Source organism: Sander lucioperca, chromosome 18 (genome assembly GCF_008315115.2).
Source record: "Sander lucioperca isolate FBNREF2018 chromosome 18, SLUC_FBN_1.2, whole genome shotgun sequence".
NCBI classification, from domain to species: Eukaryota; Metazoa; Chordata; class Actinopteri; order Perciformes; family Percidae; genus Sander; species Sander lucioperca.
In genome coordinates, this window is record NC_050190.1 from 26,201,767 (window position 1) to 26,220,722 (window position 18,956).

Here is an 18,956-nt window from a genome sequence, read left to right on the forward strand (position 1 = left end):
CTGGCCTATAGGTAATGTAGTCACTAAGGTAGCCATCTACAGATACAGTTCATCCCAAAGGATTGACTGTTCCACATGTGTGTTTAACATTAAACCATGATTTATAAAATCATGCCAACAATTATTATAATAATTTGAATTTGAATAGCTTAGTATTCTATGCAAAAAATGTATCTATACATGCTTTAGGCTGCCCTAAAAGTTATAGTAGGATGAATTTAATATGCAACTTAATTTAATACAATACAGTATATGTAGTAGGGGGTCCCTGCTCCATCTCTCTTTCAGTTAAGGGGTCCTTGGCTTAAAAAACGTTGAAGACCCCTGTTCTAAAGTATCTTCTATCTACCTCAAAGAAGCGAATATTAGCGCGGAGCTGAAGCAGATAAATACCAGTGACTACTTCAGGATTTTCTCCTGAGAGTGAATGCTGATTTCAGATTAGGTTCAACTTTATTGTCATTGTGCAGAGTACAAGTACAAAGACAACGAAATGCACTTCCAACCAGAAGTGCAAAAAGAGCAGAAAAGTGCAGTGTGATATACAAAGTATAGACAGGTACAGACAGGTGGTGCATAGACAGGACAAGAACTATAGTGCAGTGTAGAGAGTAGTATACAGTTGGTTTACAGAAGGTGGTTTAGAGTATTATAAATTAAATATGCAATAACCTTTCCAACTAAAGGCAAAAGGCTTTTTTGTCCAGTGGGAAAGTGCCCATAGATATATAGAATCCTGGATTTTCAAACTAGGAGGACAAAACAAAATACTGAGCGATGGACAGAAAAAAGTATTTTCTCTAAAACATGCATGTTTCGCCTTCACGGCGTCTCCCTGACCTTCCTGTCAGCGTTAGATGAGCGGAGACGCTGCAGAGTGACGGAGGCCCCGAGGCGTTTTGAAACGAAGGTCCCATCCTGTCTGAAAAACCTTCAGACAGCCAATCAGGTACGTGTATCTGCAGCAAAGAGGTGGAGGAGGACACATCACCTGGCACACTGGTCACTCTTCATTTGGGGTTGGCTTCTCCTTTGAGTCTCGCTGCTTGTTGACCAATATGGTGTCAAGGTATACTCTCTTTATTATGCTGCAAAAGAAGTTCCAACAACCAGAGGAGCTTGTGCTGTGTGTTTTTCTGGTTCAAAATTTTAAATTGAAAGTTTTTGGCTTACGTATTTCTGTGGATTTCCACTGGATGCGGAACGTCTGCGGACCGGCTCCGCTGCAGAACGGCTGCGTGCTCTGCCGTCCGTCAATACCCACCAGGTCTGGATTTGTTGCGGCACGGCTGCGGCCATGACTGACAGCTGTAGTCACGAGGACCCACGAGATCTCACGAATTCACGTAGAATAGAACCACAAAACCACCACCAGTTAGTTTCCATCCAGAGGAGTAGAGGGGAAACTACTCTGAGCTGTGTTTTCAAGGTGTAGTGCAGGGAAATATGATCCGCCGTGAGCACGCTGGATTTTACTTTGAAAATTAACGGATTTTTATTTTGTTTCTGTCGTGTGCTGAATTGCTGCGGAGCTCTCCGGCGTCCGGCAACAATAGAAGCTCTGGTATCTGCTCCGGAGGGCTGGGACCGCCGGAGCTGGGACGGAGTCGGGACGCAGACGTTCTGCAGTCAGTGGAAATACACACACTGACTTTAATGGAAACCTAATGACTCTGTCGACGTTCCGGAGACGTTCCGCAGATGTTCCGCATCCAGTGGAAATTGCCGGTTATAATTACACATTCATTTCTTGCATGGATTTTGTAACTGTAAAAGTCTAAATAAACCATGAAAAAAAAAAAAAAATGTTTTGGTCATCTTTTTCGACACTTTTGTCCTTTTCCCCCGATGTTTTTGACACTTTTTTCAGCATTTTTTTCCCTCACTTTTATCCAAGTATTTTTGGCACTTTTTCGGATGTTTTTGAGGATTTTTTCCAACGTTCTTTTATAAAAAAAGAATTGCCATAAAATTTAATACAACATCCAAATTCAATGAAAGTAGTGACGTGATAATTTACTTCACTAGTTGTACGGAACCATCCACCTTGTTTTTTTTTTAACAATTTGGTTAAACGAAACCCAAATTTGTGACCAATCAGCGTTGGTTCGGAGGCGGGTTTAGGTGTGATGCAACGAGAAGCGACTGCTCAGTCTAAACAACGTGGCGGCTTCCACGGATGAGATGAGCGTAGCTATCGCGCAAGTTTGATCCGAATTAGAAAGTATTCCTTCATTGAAAGAAGAGCAAAAAACGGCACTGGAGGCTTTTCTCGGAGGAAAAGATGTTGTTGCTCTTTTCCCGACTGGTTTCGGCAAGAGCTTGATATATCGTTGATCTGATTGGTTGATTTGGCCCGTCCATCACCAACATAGGTGGTGATAGACAGATGGTTTATCCAATCAGCTAACCAGGATTTTCGCCCCTTCCCAAAAGTTCTCCAACGGAAAGTTCCCAGATGGATATGCCGAGCAAATGAGAAGCGATCCATCTGGAGTCAGGTTAGGGTGGTGGGGAGTTCACTGCACGTTGTCAAACGCACCAAACACTGTGAACACACGTCACACGATCGAGACAGACGTTTTTTTATTGGACAGAATATCCCAAACTTGCGGACACTTCTGCTCTCAGAAATAACGGAGCAACACAAAACTTATAACGTCTTGCATTTTCTGGTTCTGCTTCAGTGTTTCCAATACACTGAACAAAATTATAAAGGCAACACTTTTATTTTTGCCCCCATTTTTCATGAGTTGAACTCAAAGATCTAGGACTTTTTCTATGTACACAAAAGGCTTATTTCTCTTAAATATTGTTCACAAATCTGTCTAAATCTGTGTTAGTGAGTACTTCTCCTTTGCTGAGAAAATCCATCCACCTCACAGGTGTGGCATATCAAGATGCTGATTAGACAGCAGGATTATTGCACAGGTATGCCTCAATAAAAGGCCACTCTAAAATGTGCAGTTTTACTGTGTTGGGGGGGTCTGGGGAGGGGGTGGGGGGGGGACACACCGACCAAGACGGCCGACCCTCGGCAGTAAAGCCAGTTGGACTGATCAGTGTCCCCAAGTTGGTCCAAAAAGTTCCTCAGAACACACCAAAGAGACGAGACGTAATACGTCTCCATAGCAGAAGGCGGCGCTAATCTGTATTGTCGCCCAAAAATGAAAACCAGCAGCTGATTGGACGAACGCGTCACATGGGTCTGGTTTCTCCAGAAATTCAAAGCCAGACTGTCATGGCGGCTCATGTGCTCTGTGTGTAGTAGGCTTTAGGCTCACTAACACAGATTTAGACAGATTTGTGAACAGTATTTGAGAGAAATAGGCCTTTTGTGTACATTGAAAAAGTCTTAGATCTTTGAGTTCACCTCGTGAAAAATGGGGGCAAAAACAAAAGTGTTGCGTTTATAATCTTGTTCAGTATATTTTAGAAGAAGGCGAACAGTGTGAGCAGCTGACAGACAGCGAGTGAAGGAGAGAGATGATGATGTCACACAGACTGATGATGTCACACAGACGACCAGTGATGTGTGCTCAGAGCAGCTTATGGATCTGAAAGTTATCGTCCCTTAAATCACGTAGAAGTCCGAAATTCTGCGTAAGGTTGGAACTGCAGGCTAGTAAATGCTCTGTTTTTGGTTCAACTTCATGTATTTGGGTCGGATCGCCTTCTCACCTGAAGTGAACCAAACTCTAGTTCACTTGGAAGAGAACCGAGAACGTTTGTACTGTTTTTGAGAATGCATCTGTGGTGTAGCCAGACCTTACTCCACAGCGCCGTGGAAATAGCTCTGGCAAAGTGTTTCGGTATGAGTTTTGTACGGGGTTCTAAGGGAAGGCTACTATAACAACACATTCTTACTCCCACTGCGTAAAATACGGATGTTTGGTCAGGTGCATTTGGCGTTTTCATTGATGCTTAAAGTCTCCATTAGCGTCAGATCTAAACGCGCTGGGTCGGGACTATTGACGTCACTATTGACGCAGTTAGGTTTAGGAAAAGGTCGTGGGTGGGCTTACGTTCTCCATGACACGCGGGACAAAAACGGGACAGTTGGGTTTAGGAAAAGAAGAACGGGACGGTTGGGTTTAGGAAAAGAAGAACAGGACGGTTGGGTTTAGGAAAAGAAGAACAGGACAGTTGGGTTTAGGTAAAGAAGAACAGGACAGTTGGGTTTAGATAAAGAAGAACGGGACAGTTGGGTTTAGATAAAGAAGAACGGGACAGTTGGGTTTAGGAAAAGAAGAACGGGACAGTTGGGTTTAGGTAAAGAAGAACAGGACAGTTGGGTTTAGGAAAAGAAGAACGGGACGGTTGGGTTTAGGAAAAGAAGAACAGGACGGTTGGGTTTAGGAAAAGAAGAACGGGACAGTTGGGTTTAGATAAAGAAGAACGGGACAGTTGGGTTTAGATAAAGAAGAACGGGACAGTTGGGTTTAGGAAAAGAAGAACGGGACAGTTGGGTTTAGATAAAGAAGAACGGGACAGTTGGGTTTAGATAAAGAAGAACGGGACAGTTGGGTTTAGGAAAAGAAGAACGGGACGGTTGGGTTTAGATAAAGAAGAATGGGACAGTTGGGTTTAGGAAAAGAAGAACAGGACGGTTGTGTTTAGGAAAAGAAGAACGGGACGGTTGGGTTTAGGTAAAGAAGAACGGGACGGTTGGGTTTAGGTAAAGAAGAACGGGACGGTTGGGTTTAGGTAAAGAAGAACGGGACAGTTGGGTTTAGGAAACATGACATGCGGGACAAGATCCCCGGTCTCCTGGGTGAACGTCCTGTGTTGTTTGACCCATCCACCCCCCCAACCAACCTCCTTATGCGGATTTTCGGGCTTTCATACTACTCTCTACCGTTGTCGCTATTAATACTACTTCATCTTCAAACGCTGTGTAGCTGCTGCTCTCCCCCGTTACGTTCTACACACACGCTGAAGGGCGCTTTTTGCGATGTATCTGACGCTGACAGCCACTGCCCAAACGTCTGTATTTTACGAGTTCGGAGTGAGAACGTTTTGACTATACTGGTAGTGTCTTTTGCAGCTTTAATTCATCTATCTATTCTCTCCACTCTTTTATCAAGTCCTCCTTGTCTCTCTGACTTTTACTACCTTTCTCTCTGTATCATCTCCCCTCCCCCCTACCCTTCTTCTTCCTCCTCCTCCTCCTCCACCCCTCCCCCTCTACCCTTCCTCCTCCTCCTCCTCCTCCTCCTCCTCCTCCTCCTCCTCCTCCTCCACCCCTCCCCCCTACCCCTCCTCCTCCTCCTCCTCCGTGCAGTAATAAGAGCGGAGAGGTCAGCCAGCCGACCCTCTGAGGCCGACCAGCCAACTTTAAATATTTCACACTATTTTAAATGAGCGCACATGAATCATAGATCACAGGCAGCGCTGCTCTGTATGTGTGTGTGTGTGTGTGTGTGTGTGTGTGTGTGTGTGTGTGTGTGTGTGTGTGTGATGAACCCAAAGCTCCTTCTAATAACCTCTGGCTGTCTGTCTCAGGGAGGAGGCCTGATGTGGAATTTAGATCGGACAGCGCCGGCCGCTCACCGAAGGCGTAACGAGCGGCCTTTCATCATCGGCCCCGTGATGGACGGATGATGACACAAAGCGTTAGAGATGAAAACTCTCTAACTATCTACACTCTCTTTTTTTAAGGGCTGATCTTGCTAATTCCCAACATGCACAAGAAGTCAAAACATCACAAAAATCTGTACAAGTATTTTTGGAGACACGCCGTCGTTAAACCGGAGACTTGATGTGACGTTTAAATTTCCTGCAATCTACCTACAGGGAGTCTGACTGTCTGCGCTGCTTGAAAAGAGAATTTTTATTGAATTTATTACATCTATCCACAACCAGCACTTGCTCTCTGGGTTTCATGGTGCATTGTGGGACAATTTGAGGCTTTTACGGTACAGAAATAGTTCTGTACTGTGAGCTCCGGGTTAATCAGTGGAGCTGCAGAATGATTAACGGGACAGGAAAGAGGAAATAAATATTTATTATACACAGACATCATTTTCATATCCCTAATGTTTGTTTTTACGTATGAAATACTGAATATAGTCTTAGAAAGTATACCACATGAAAGTTGAACTGCAGGCAGTTGTGACGGGGTCCAAGTTCCTCCCGACTTGCGAGAGCACAGACCATGACCATGAATAGTATATCAACTGGACACAGGATCCCAAAATGGCGCCTATGTAGTTCAGTAGAGTGTCATGCCACAAAGCCAAAAAGGTTTCTGAGCTTCCGGGTTTACTTCCTTGATCTGCGGCTGCTAAATATGCTCAGTAGTGTTTCTTCCATTGGCTGATAGACTTTACATTGTGGTGACCTCACAGGAAGGTCTGGCTAGTCCACACAGCATTCCTGGATGGGAGAAAAACCTGCTCTGGTTTATTGGCATTTCTTTAAACCAATCACAATCGTCTTGGGCGGGGCTAAACTCCGGACGGAGCCACGGTGCCTCTGCTAAATAGTCTCAGGAAGGAACTTGTTTTGGTGGAACATGTGTACATTCAAAAGTAGTTTTAGTCGTGCAACAGAAAACTCAGATTGGACAGATAGTCTAGCTAGCTGTCTGGATTTACCCTGCAGAGATCTGAGGAGCAGTTAACCATAGTCCTCAGAAATCCACCAGAGTTTAGAACGCCAACACAAAGACAGAGGAAGGGGACGGACATCTGGCCGAACATGAGGGACATCAAGCAACGGCTTGAATGTAATGGACGTTTATTAATATCAAAACGGTACGCACTAAAGCTTTAAAGTGCCAGATATTTGGATGGCGTTTGGTCTGTAGATGTGTATCTTAAAGCATTTGAAAGAATAACACTGATGTAGTTGATGACTTGGAGAAGTGCTCACACTTAGATGGCAGATGTGACATCAACAAGCACATTAGTAATAAAAGTTGCAGATTTTTTGAACAGTTTGGTGTGTAAAGGTGGGTCTCACGGAGAGTAGTTGATGATACAGAGAAGCTGTCTAATCTAAGGAGCAGATGTGATTGTCAAAGAGCACAAATACTATTAAAAAGCCAGCTTTTTTAATTGGAGTTTGGTCTGTAGATGTGCATCTTACAAAGACAATTTTTACCAGAATAACACAGATTTAGTTGATGATCTGAAAAGCACTTAAATTTTAAGTAGCAAATTTGATTGTCAACAAGCACATGTAGTCTTAAAGTGCCAGATTTTTTAAAAGGAGTTTGGTTGGGGAGCAGGAGTGCTAAACGTGTGTACTGAGATGGTTGACTCCAGTATGAGTCTGCTGAAGTAGAGAGTGAGATGTGGTTAAAAGACCTAAAAAGCTGTTATTTTAGTTTATATAGTGGCAGCAACATGTTGCCCCTATAATCATTTGACATTGTTGTGTTTAGTTCAAGGGGCTGCTTTTTTCTTTTGTCGCCTGTAATATGTGGTACATCTCTTCATTCAGTGAAAGCAGGAGTGCATCAGTAGGAAGTGATAAATCTGGTCTCTGGTCAAGTTGTGGTAGAAAGGGTAAAACTGTCATGCAGGAAAATACATTCTGTTAAACCCCCAGAGTAAGACAAGTCCATACATACCCTTCTCGTGTCCGTGCGTGCTGTAACTCTGTCTGACAGTTCCATCGGTAGCTTAGCCTAGCACAGAACCTGCAGGTAACCGGCTCCATCTATTCTACTGCTCCCAATAAGTGACAAAATAACGGCAACATGTTCCTATTTACATGTTGTGATTTGTAGAGTCACAGCGTGTACAAAAAAACAACGTAACATGAGACACAGCTATCTTCTAACCGTAAACAAACTGGGAACTATATTCTCAGAAAGGCTTGCTGCAAAGCAAATCACTCCGCCCAAGTAGCAGAAGTAGCAGAGCTTCGCCTTCTGAGAATATAGTTAGGGGTTACGGTGAATAAGCTAAAGTCCCAATAAGTCGGCGTGTTCCTTTAAAGTTTATGTTGGGTTTTGTTTTTTTATCATAAAGCAGGTTCAAGGTGCTATATGAATACTGTGAAAGTATGAAAATGCTCAATCCACAGAGAAATACACACAGCCCATATTCAGAAACAATGGCTGTGTCTCAAAGCGCCTACTGGCACACTTCAAACACTTAGTTTGAAGTATATAGTGTCGATATAACGCAAAAAGTTCAGTGTGGAACGATGGACCCTACTCGCACTAAACGGACGCCATCTTGACTACAGCGTAAGGGGAGGGACCAGGGACGTCGGCAAGCCCTTGACCGGCAGCTGATTGGACAAATGCGTCACGTGGGTCTGGCTACTTCCGAATTTCAAAATCGACCATAATGGCGGCTCATTCGGGATACGATCTCGTATTTTACAAAAATAGTTCACCGAAATGTGTTTCTGAAAACATTTTAAGCGAGAAATAGGCCGTGCAGTTGCTGAATCTGTCGTGAGATTTTCGTCAGATTTTGAGAGGCGGCGAGCCGAGCAACTGCTACTCATTTGCATACAGGCGGGCTGGAAAATCACGTTCACATGTGTTGCGTTCGTCGCGTTCGTCAAGCTCATCCCGCTGGTCATTTCCGGTAAGTGTTTTAACATAAGTGTTCCTTTTGGGAAAATACTAACCATCAAAAGTGGACACTATGGCAGGAAGTGGTCAGTGACCATTAGCAGTGTACTGACGGAAGTTTGCAGAACGTTTGAGACACATCCCAAGAGTCCCGACCAAGCGCGTTATATGATGCTAAAGGAGACTTTCACACTAAGCGTCAGTAACAATGCAGTGCACAGACGGAAGTATGCGGAACGAGACACAGCCTATGCCTTTAAACGAGCCATCAGGACATCCGTACATTTGTGATGTCACAACTATATGTATGTAGAAAGTGCCGCTACAGTGCCGTTACAGTCATTCCCCAGTCGAAATGACTGACGCAGAGGGAGTAGATTTGGAAGACCCAAAAAGATGACGAATCAGAGCAGACTGGGCTTTTTCAGGAGGGGGGCCAAAAGTGACAGCTTCTAAAACGGAGCGTTTCAGACAAAGAGTGAATACAGGTATATTCAGACAGACAGTATGAGAAAAATAATGTTTTTGACACATTAAAGCATGTAAACATGTTTTAGTAGTAACCCAAAATACAAGTATTAACCTAAAAAAAGAGCATGATATGGGACCTTTAATATATTTGCCAGTAAACAGCTCTTTTATAGCATGGATTCTGGTCTACAGTTTTGCTCACTTTACTTTGTTGATGAAGAAGATGAATTTGGCTCATGGAATGAGTAAGAATGAATGTAAGACAGTATTAAAACAGTGTGGAAGATTACATTTACATGACACTGTTTTTCTTCCAGACTTAAAACCACGTCCACATGTCATCACTCAGAGCCGGGGTTGAGGTGGAGCTATGGGGACATCTAGAGGATGAACACAGGAACTGCAGATGAGTTTAAATCATTTAAAAAAGACACCTACTATATTTACTACTAGTCTGGTTTCCATGAATACCAGTTTTATGAATATTATGTTAAGATATATAAATAATTGTTTACTTTTAGGAAGTTAAATGCCTGTAATTTCTAGGGCTCAACAGCATCTTGCATTGATGCACATGAAGTTAATTTGTTATTTTTACATAAGCAGCATTTGGATATCATAAATATAATATCATTCTGCAGAATCCCATTAAAAACAGTACTTCATGCATTATGTATCATGATTATCAAACATGTTTAATGACATAATATGCCAGGGGCTCTCAAACTCAAAGGACTGCATCTAATTCTGTTTCAAGGACAGAGGTCCAGAATGATAGGCAATAAAAATCACATTTAATCCACTTACTTATAACTTTAAAGCAACTTACTTTTTAAGTTGAGAACTCGATTTTCCTGGTCAACATTTCCACCGTTGTACCACTTCTGTATATTCAACATCACTATCAATTTATGAATCAATAGAAAATGTATTTAAAAATAGAAAATGTAACACTTTGCATCCAGAGTTTTTTCGACATACTATGCTATGACTTTTTTTAAGATTATTTGTTGGGCATTTTGGCCTTTATTAATAGGACAGATGTAGAGAGGGAAGAGAAATGGGGAAGACATACAACAAAGAGCCGCAGGTTGGAATCGAATCCTGGGCCACTGCTGTAAGGACTGAGGCCTAAGACATGCACACTCTACCAGGTGAGCAACCAGGGCATAATATACTATGACTGTTTTGTGACTTTCTGATGAAAAAAGTCATAAAAATTCATAGTATAACATGTCGAAAAAAGTCACAGTATATATGTCGAAAAAGTCATGAAAAAGTCATGGTATCGTATGTTGAAAAAAATCATTAAAAAGTCATAGTATAGTATGTTGCAAAATAATCATTAAAAAGTCATAGTATAGTATGTCGAATAAAATCATGAAAAATCACAAAAAGTCATAGTATAATATGTCAAAAAAGTCACAAAAAAGTCATAGTACAGGATATCGAAAAAAGTCAAAAAAATATGTCGACTTATATGTCGAAATAAGTCATAGTATAGTATCTCGAAAAAAGTCAAAAAAAGTATGTTGACTATATGTCCAAATAAGTCATATTATAGTATGTCGAAAACCTCATAAAAAAGTCATAGTATGTTGAAAAAGTGACAAAAAGTCATAGTACAGGATATTGAAAAAATTCATAGTATAGAATGTTGAAAAAAGTAATGAATAATCAAAGTATAGTATGTCGAAAAGTCATAAAAAGTCATAGTATAGTATGTTGAAAAAAATCACAAAAAAGTCATAGTATAGGATATCGAAAAAAAATCATAATATAGAATGTTGAAAAAAGTAATGAATAATCATAGTATAGTAAGTCGAATAAAGTAATTAAAAAGTCATAGTATAGTATGCCGAAAAAAGTCATAAAAAAATATCTTGACTTTTATGTCAAAATAAGTCATATTATAGTATATCGAAAAAGTCACAAAAATGTCATAGTATAGTATGTTGAAAAAAATCACAAAAGTCATAGTATAGTATATCAAAAATATTCATAGTATAGAATGTTGAAAAAAGTCATGAATAATCATAGTGTAGTAAGTCGAAAAAAGTAATTAAAAAGTAATTGTTTAATATGTCGAAAAGTCATAAAAAACGTCATAGTATAGTGTGTCGAAAAAAGTCATTAAAAAATATGTCAACTTATATGTTGAAATAAGTCATAGTATAGCATGTCGAAAAAAGTCATAGCATAGTATGTCGAAAATGTCACAAAAACATCATAGTGTAGTATGTCGAAAAAAGTCATAAAAAAGTGATAGTATAGTATGTTGAAAAAAAATCACAAAAAAGTCATAGTATAGGATATCGACAAAAATCATAGTATAGAATGTTGAAAAAAGTAATGAATAATCATAGTATAGTAAGTCGAATAAAGTAATTAAAAAGTCATAGTATAGTCTGTCGAAAAGTCATAAAAAGTCATAGTATAGTATGTCGAAAAAAGTCATAAAAAAGTCATAGTGTAGTATGACGAAAAAAGTCATAAAAAAGTCATAGAATAGTACGTTGAAATAATTCATAAAAAAGTCACAAAAAGTCATAGTATAGTATGTTGAAAAAAGTCATAAAAAAGTCATAGTATAGGATATCGAAAAAAAATAATATAGAATGTTGAAAAAAGTAAGGAATAATCATAGTATAGTAAGTCGAATAAAGTAATTAAAAAGTCATAGTATAATATGTTGAAAAGTCATGAAAAAATGTCGACTTATATGTCGAAATAAGTCATAGTATAGATTGCCGAAAAAGTCATAAAAAAGTCACAAAAAGTCATAGTATAGTATATCGAAAATATTCATAGTATAGAATGTTGAAAAAAGTCATGAATAATCATAGTATAGTAAGTCGAAAAAAGTAATTAAAAAGTCATAGTGTAGTATGTCGAAAAAAGTCATAAAAAAGTCATAGTGTAGTATGTCGAAAAAAGTCATAAAAAAGTCATAGTATAGGATATCGAAAAAAAAAATCATAATATAGAATGTTGAAAAAAATAATGAATAATCATAGTATAGTAAGTCGAATAAAGTAATTAAAAAGTCATAGTATAATGTGTTGAAAAGTCATGAAAAAATGTCGAATTATATGTCGAAATAAGTCATAGTATAGATTGCCGAAAAAAGTCATAAAAAAGTCACAAAAAGTCATAGTATAGTATATCGAAAATATTCATAGTATAGAATGTTGAAAAAAGTCATGAATAATCATAGTATAGTAAGTCGAAAAAAGTAATTAAAAAGTCATAGTGTAGTATGTCGAAAAAAGTCATAAAAAAGTCATAGTGTAGTATGTCGAAAAAAGTCATAAAAAAGTCATAGTATAGGATATCGAAAAAAAAATCATAATATAGAATGTTGAAAAAAATAATGAATAATCATAGTATAGTAAGTCGAATAAAGTAATTAAAAAGTCATAGTATAATGTGTTGAAAAGTCATGAAAAAATGTCGAATTATATGTCGAAATAAGTCATAGTATAGATTGCCGAAAAAAGTCATAAAAAAGTCACAAAAAGTCATAGTATATGTCAAAAACGTCACAAAAATGTCATAGTATAGTATATCGAAAATATTCATAGTATAGAATGTTGAAAAAAGTCATAAATAATCATAGTATAGTAAGTCGAAAAAGTAATTAAAAAGTCATTGTATAATAAGTCGAAAAGTCATAAAAAAGTCATAGTATAGTGTTCCGAAAAAAGTCATTAAAAAATATGTTGACTTTTATGTTGAAATAAGTCATAGTATAGTATGTTGAAAAAAGTCATTAAAAAAGTCATAGTATAGTATGTTGAAAAAAGTCATAAAAAAGTCATAGTATAGTCTGTCGAAAAAAGTCATTAAAAAAGTCATAGTATAGTATGTTGAAAAAAGTCATAAAAAAGTCATAGTATAGTATGTCGAAAATATTCATAAAAAAGTCACAAAAAGTCATAGTATAGTATGTTGAAAAAAATCATAAAAAAGTCAGTATAGGATATCGAAAAAAAATCATAATATAGAATGTTGAAAAAAGTAATGAATAATCATAGTATAGTAAGTTGAATAAAGTAATTAAAAAGTCATAGTATAATATGTTGAAAAGTCATGAAAAAATGTCGACTTATATGTCGAAATAAGTCATAGTATAGATTGCCGAAAAAAGTCATAAAAAAGTCACAAAAAGTCATAGTATATGTCAAAAACGTCACAAAAATGTCATAGTATAGTATATCGAAAATATTCATAGTATAGAATGTTGAAAAAAGTCATGAATAATCATAGTATAGTAAGTCGAAAAAAGTAATTAAAAAGTCATTGTATAATAAGTCAAAAAGTCAAAAAAAAGTCATAGTATAGTGTGCCGAAAAAAGTCATTAAAAAATATGTTGACTTTTATGTTGAAATAAGTCATAGTATAGTATGTCGAAAAAAGTCATTAAAAAAGTCATAGTATAGTATGTCGAAAAAAGTCATTAAAAAAGTCATAGTATAGTATGTCAAAAAAAGTCATAAAAAATATGTCGATTACATGTCAAAATAAGTTATATTATAGTATATCGAAAAAAGTCATGAAAAAGTCACAAAAAGTCATAGTATAGTAGGTTGAAAAAAATCATAAAAAGTCAAAAAAAAGTCATAGTATAGTATGTTGAAAAAAATCATGAAAAGTCATAGTATAGTATGTCGAAAAAGTCACAAAAATGTCATAGTATAGGATATCGAAAATATTCATAGTATAGTAAGTCGAAAAAAGTAATTAAAAAGTCATTGTATAATAAGTCGAAAAGTCATAAAAAAGTCATAGTATAGTGTGCCGAAAAAAGTCATTAAAAAATATCTTGACTTTTATGTTGAAATAAGTCATAGTATAGTATGTTGAAAAAAGTCATTAAAAAAGTCATAATATAGTATGTTGAAAAAAGTCATTAAAAAAGTCATAGTATAGTATGTTGAAAAAAGTCATTAAAAAAGTCATAGTATAGTATGTTGAAAAAAGTCATAAAAAAGTCATAGTGTAGTATGTCGAAAAAAGTCATAAAAAAGTCATAGTATAGTACGTTGAAAAAATTATAAAAATATATATATATATATATATAGGATATCGAAAAAAAATAATATAGAATGTTGAAAAAAGTAATGAATAATCATAGTATAGTAAGTCGAAAAAAGTAATTAAAAAGTCATTGTATAATAAGTCGAAAAGTCATAAAAAAGTCATAGTATAGTGTGCCGAAAAAAGTCATTAAAAAATATGTTGACTTTTATGTTGAAATAAGTCATAGTATAGTATGTTGAAAAAAGTCATTAAAAAAGTCATAGTATAGTATGTCGAAAAATTTCAAAAAAAATATGTTGACTATATGTCCAAATAAGTCATATTATAGTATGTTGAAAACCTCATAAAAAGTCATAGTATAGTATGTCAAAAAAGTCACAAAAAGTCAAAGTATAGGATATCGAAAAAATTCATAGTATAGAATATTGAAAAAAGTAGTGAATAATCATAGTATAGTAAGTCGAATGAAGTAATTAAAAAGTCATAGTATAGTATGTAGAAAAGTCATAAAAAAGTCATAGTATAGTATGTTGAAAAACGTAAAAAAAAAACTCACAGTATAGTATGATGAAAAAAAGTTCCCCTGGTTAGCTTACCTGGTAGAGCGGGCGCCCATATATAGCGGTGAACTCATTGATGCAGCGACCGCGGGTTTGACTCCGACCAGCGGCCGAAAAGAGTCATGAAAAGTCATAGTATAGCATGTTGAAAAAGTCACAAAGAAATCTAGTATAGTACGTCGGAAAAAATCATAAAAAAGTCACAAAAAAATCATATGTCGAAAAAAGTCATAATAAGGTCATAGTATAGTATCTCGGAAAAAATCATAGTATAGAATCCCTAAAAAAGTCATGAAAAGTCACAAAAAAGTCATAGTATAGTATGTCGTAAAAAGTCACAAATAAGTCATAGTATAGTATGTTGAAAAAATCACAAAAATGTCATAGTATAGAATGTCGAGAAAAACATAGTCACAAAGTATGTTGACTTATATGTCGAAATAAGTCATAGTATAGTATGTCATAAAAAGTCTCTTTTTCAACATAATATACTATGACTTTTTTTTATTGTTTCAACATACTACACTATGACATTTTTTCGACGTTTGTCGACATGCTATGCTCTAACATTTTTTCGACTTTTTTATGTACTATACTATGACTTTTTTTTTTACTTCTTTTGACATACAATGACATTTTTATGCTTTTTTCGACATACTATACTATGACTTTTTTTTACTTTTTTCGACAAACTATACAATGACTTTTTTTCTACCTACTATACTTTTACTTTTTTTCCAGATACTATACTATGACTTTTTTAGACTTTATTCGACATACTATACTATGACTTTTTTATACTTTTTTCGCCATACTATACTATGACTTTTTTTTTACTTCTTTCAACATAGTTTTTTACTTTTTTCGACATACTATGATATGACTTTTCTATACTTTTTTCGACATACTATAATATGACTTTTCTATACTTTTTTCAACATACTATACTATGACTTTTCTATACTTTTTTCGACATACTATACTATGACTTTTCTATACTTTTTTCAACATACTATAATATGGCTTTTTATACTTTATTCGACATACTTTACTATGACTTTTCTATACTTTTTTCGACATACTATACTATGACTTTATTTTAGTCTTTTCAACATACTATACTATGACATTTTTTCGACTTTTTTCAATATACTATACTATGACTTTTTTCGACATATTATACTCTGACTTTTTGGTACTTTTTTTCCACATACTATACTATGATTTTTTTCACTCTTTTCTATATACTATACTATGATTTTTTTTTTTACTTTTTTCGACATACTACACTATGACTTTTTTTCTACATACTGTACTGTGACATTTTTTCGACTTTTTTTGACAATTACTTTTTTTTACTTCTTTCGACATACTATACTATGACTTTTTTATACTTTTTTCGACATACTATACTATGACTTTTTTCGACATACTATACTATGACTTTTTTTATACTTTTTTCGACATACTATTCTATGATATTTTTTCGACATACTATACCATGACTTTTTTATACTTTATTCGACATAGTATACTATGACTTTATTTTAGTCTTTTCGACATACTATACTATGACATTTCTATTGACTTTTTTCAAAATACTATTAGACTTTTTTATACTTTTTTTCGAAATACTATACTATGACTTTTTTTCAAGATACTATACTGACATTTTTTCGACTTTTTTCAACATACTATACTATGAATTTTTTATACTTTTTTCGAAATACTATACTATGACTTTTTTTTTTAAACTTTATTTGACATACTATACTATGACTTTTTTTTTTTTACTTTTTTCGACATACTATACTATGACTTTTTTTTTTAAACTTTATTTGACATACTATACTATGACTTTTTTTTTTTTACTTTTTTCGACATACTATACTATGACTTTTTTTTTTAAACTTTATTTGACATACTATACTATGACTTTTTTTTAACTTTATTCAACATACTATACTATGACTTTTTTTAACTTTATTTGACATTCTATACTATGACTTTTTTTTTTTTACTTTTTTCGACATACTATATGACTTTATTTTAGTCTTTTTGACATACTATACTATGACATTTTTTTCGACTTTTTTTTACTATGACTTTTTTCTACGTCTTTCGACATACTTTTTTATACTTTTTTTGACATACTATACCATGACGTTTTTATACTTTATTCAACATACTATACTATGACTTTTTTCGACATATTATACTCTGACTTTTTGGTACTTTTTTTCCACATACTATACTATGATTTTTTTCACTCTTTTCTATATACTATACTATGATTTTTTTTTTTACTTTTTTCGACATACTACACTATGACTTTTTTTCTACATACTGTACTGTGACATTTTTTCGACTTTTTTTGACAATTACTTTTTTTTACTTCTTTCGACATACTATACTATGACTTTTTTATACTTTTTTCGACATACTATACTATGACTTTTTTCGACATACTATACTATGACTTTTTTTATACTTTTTTCGACATACTATTCTATGATATTTTTTCGACATACTATACCATGACTTTTTTATACTTTATTCGACATAGTATACTATGACTTTATTTTAGTCTTTTCGACATACTATACTATGACATTTCTATTGACTTTTTTCAAAATACTATTAGACTTTTTTATACTTTTTTTCGAAATACTATACTATGACTTTTTTTCAAGATACTATACTGACATTTTTTCGACTTTTTTTCAACATACTATACTATGAATTTTTTATACTTTTTTCGAAATACTATACTATGACTTTTTTTTTTAAACTTTATTTGACATACTATACTATGACTTTTTTTTTTTTACTTTTTTCGACATACTATACTATGACTTTTTTTTTTAAACTTTATTTGACATACTATACTATGACTTTTTTTTTTTTACTTTTTTCGACATACTATACTATGACTTTTTTTTTTAAACTTTATTTGACATACTATACTATGACTTTTTTTTAACTTTATTCAACATACTATACTATGACTTTTTTTAACTTTATTTGACATTCTATACTATGACATTTTTTTTTTTACTTTTTTCGACATACTATATGACTTTATTTTAGTCTTTTTGACATACTATACTATGACATTTTTTTCGACTTTTTTTTACTATGACTTTTTTCTACGTCTTTCGACATACTTTTTTATACTTTTTTTGACATACTATACCATGACGTTTTTATACTTTATTCAACATACTATACTATGACTTTACTTTAGTCTTTTCGACATACTATACTATATTTTTTCGACATTCTATACTGTGAGTTTTTTTTTTACTTTTTTCACCATACTATACTATGACTTTTTTATACTTTTTTTCGACATACTATACTATGATTTTTTTTCAAGATACTATGCTATGACTTTTTTTTACTTCTTTCGACATACTATACTATGACTTTTTTTCAAGATACTATACTATGATTTTGTTTACGTCTTTCGACATAGTTTTTTTTACTTTTTTCAACATATTATAATATGACTTTTTTATACTTTTTTTGACATACTATACCATGACGTTTTTATACTTTATTCAACATACTATACTATGACTTTACTTTAGTCTTTTCGACATACTATACTATATTTTTTCGACATACTATACTGTGAGTTTTTTTTTTACTTTTTTCACCATACTATTCTATGACTTTTTTATACTTTTTTCGACATACTATACTATGACTTTTTTCGACATACTATACTATGACTTTTTTCGACATACTATACTATGACTTTTTTCGACATACTATACTATGACTTTTTTCGACATACTATACTGTGACTTTTTTATACTTTTTTCGACATACTATAATATGACTTTTCTATACTTTTTTCGACATACTATAATATGACTTTTCTATACTTTATTCGACATACTATATTATGACTTTTTTTTTTACTTTTTTCGACATACTATACTATGACTTTTTTTTTTAACTTTATTCGACATACTATACTATGACTTTTTTTCAACATACTATACTATGACTTTTTTCGACATACTATACTATGACTTTTTTCGACATACTATACTGTGACTTTTTTATACTTTTTTCGACATACTATAATATGACTTTTCTATACTTTTTTCGACATACTATAATATGACTTTTCTATACTTTTTTCGACATACTATAATATGACTTTTTTAAACTTTATTTGACATACTATACTATGACTTTTTTTTTTTTACTTTTTTCGACATACTATACTATGACTTTTTTTTTTAAACTTTATTTGACATACTATACTATGACTTTTTTTTTTAACTTTATTCGACATACTATACTATGACTTTTTTTTTACTTTATT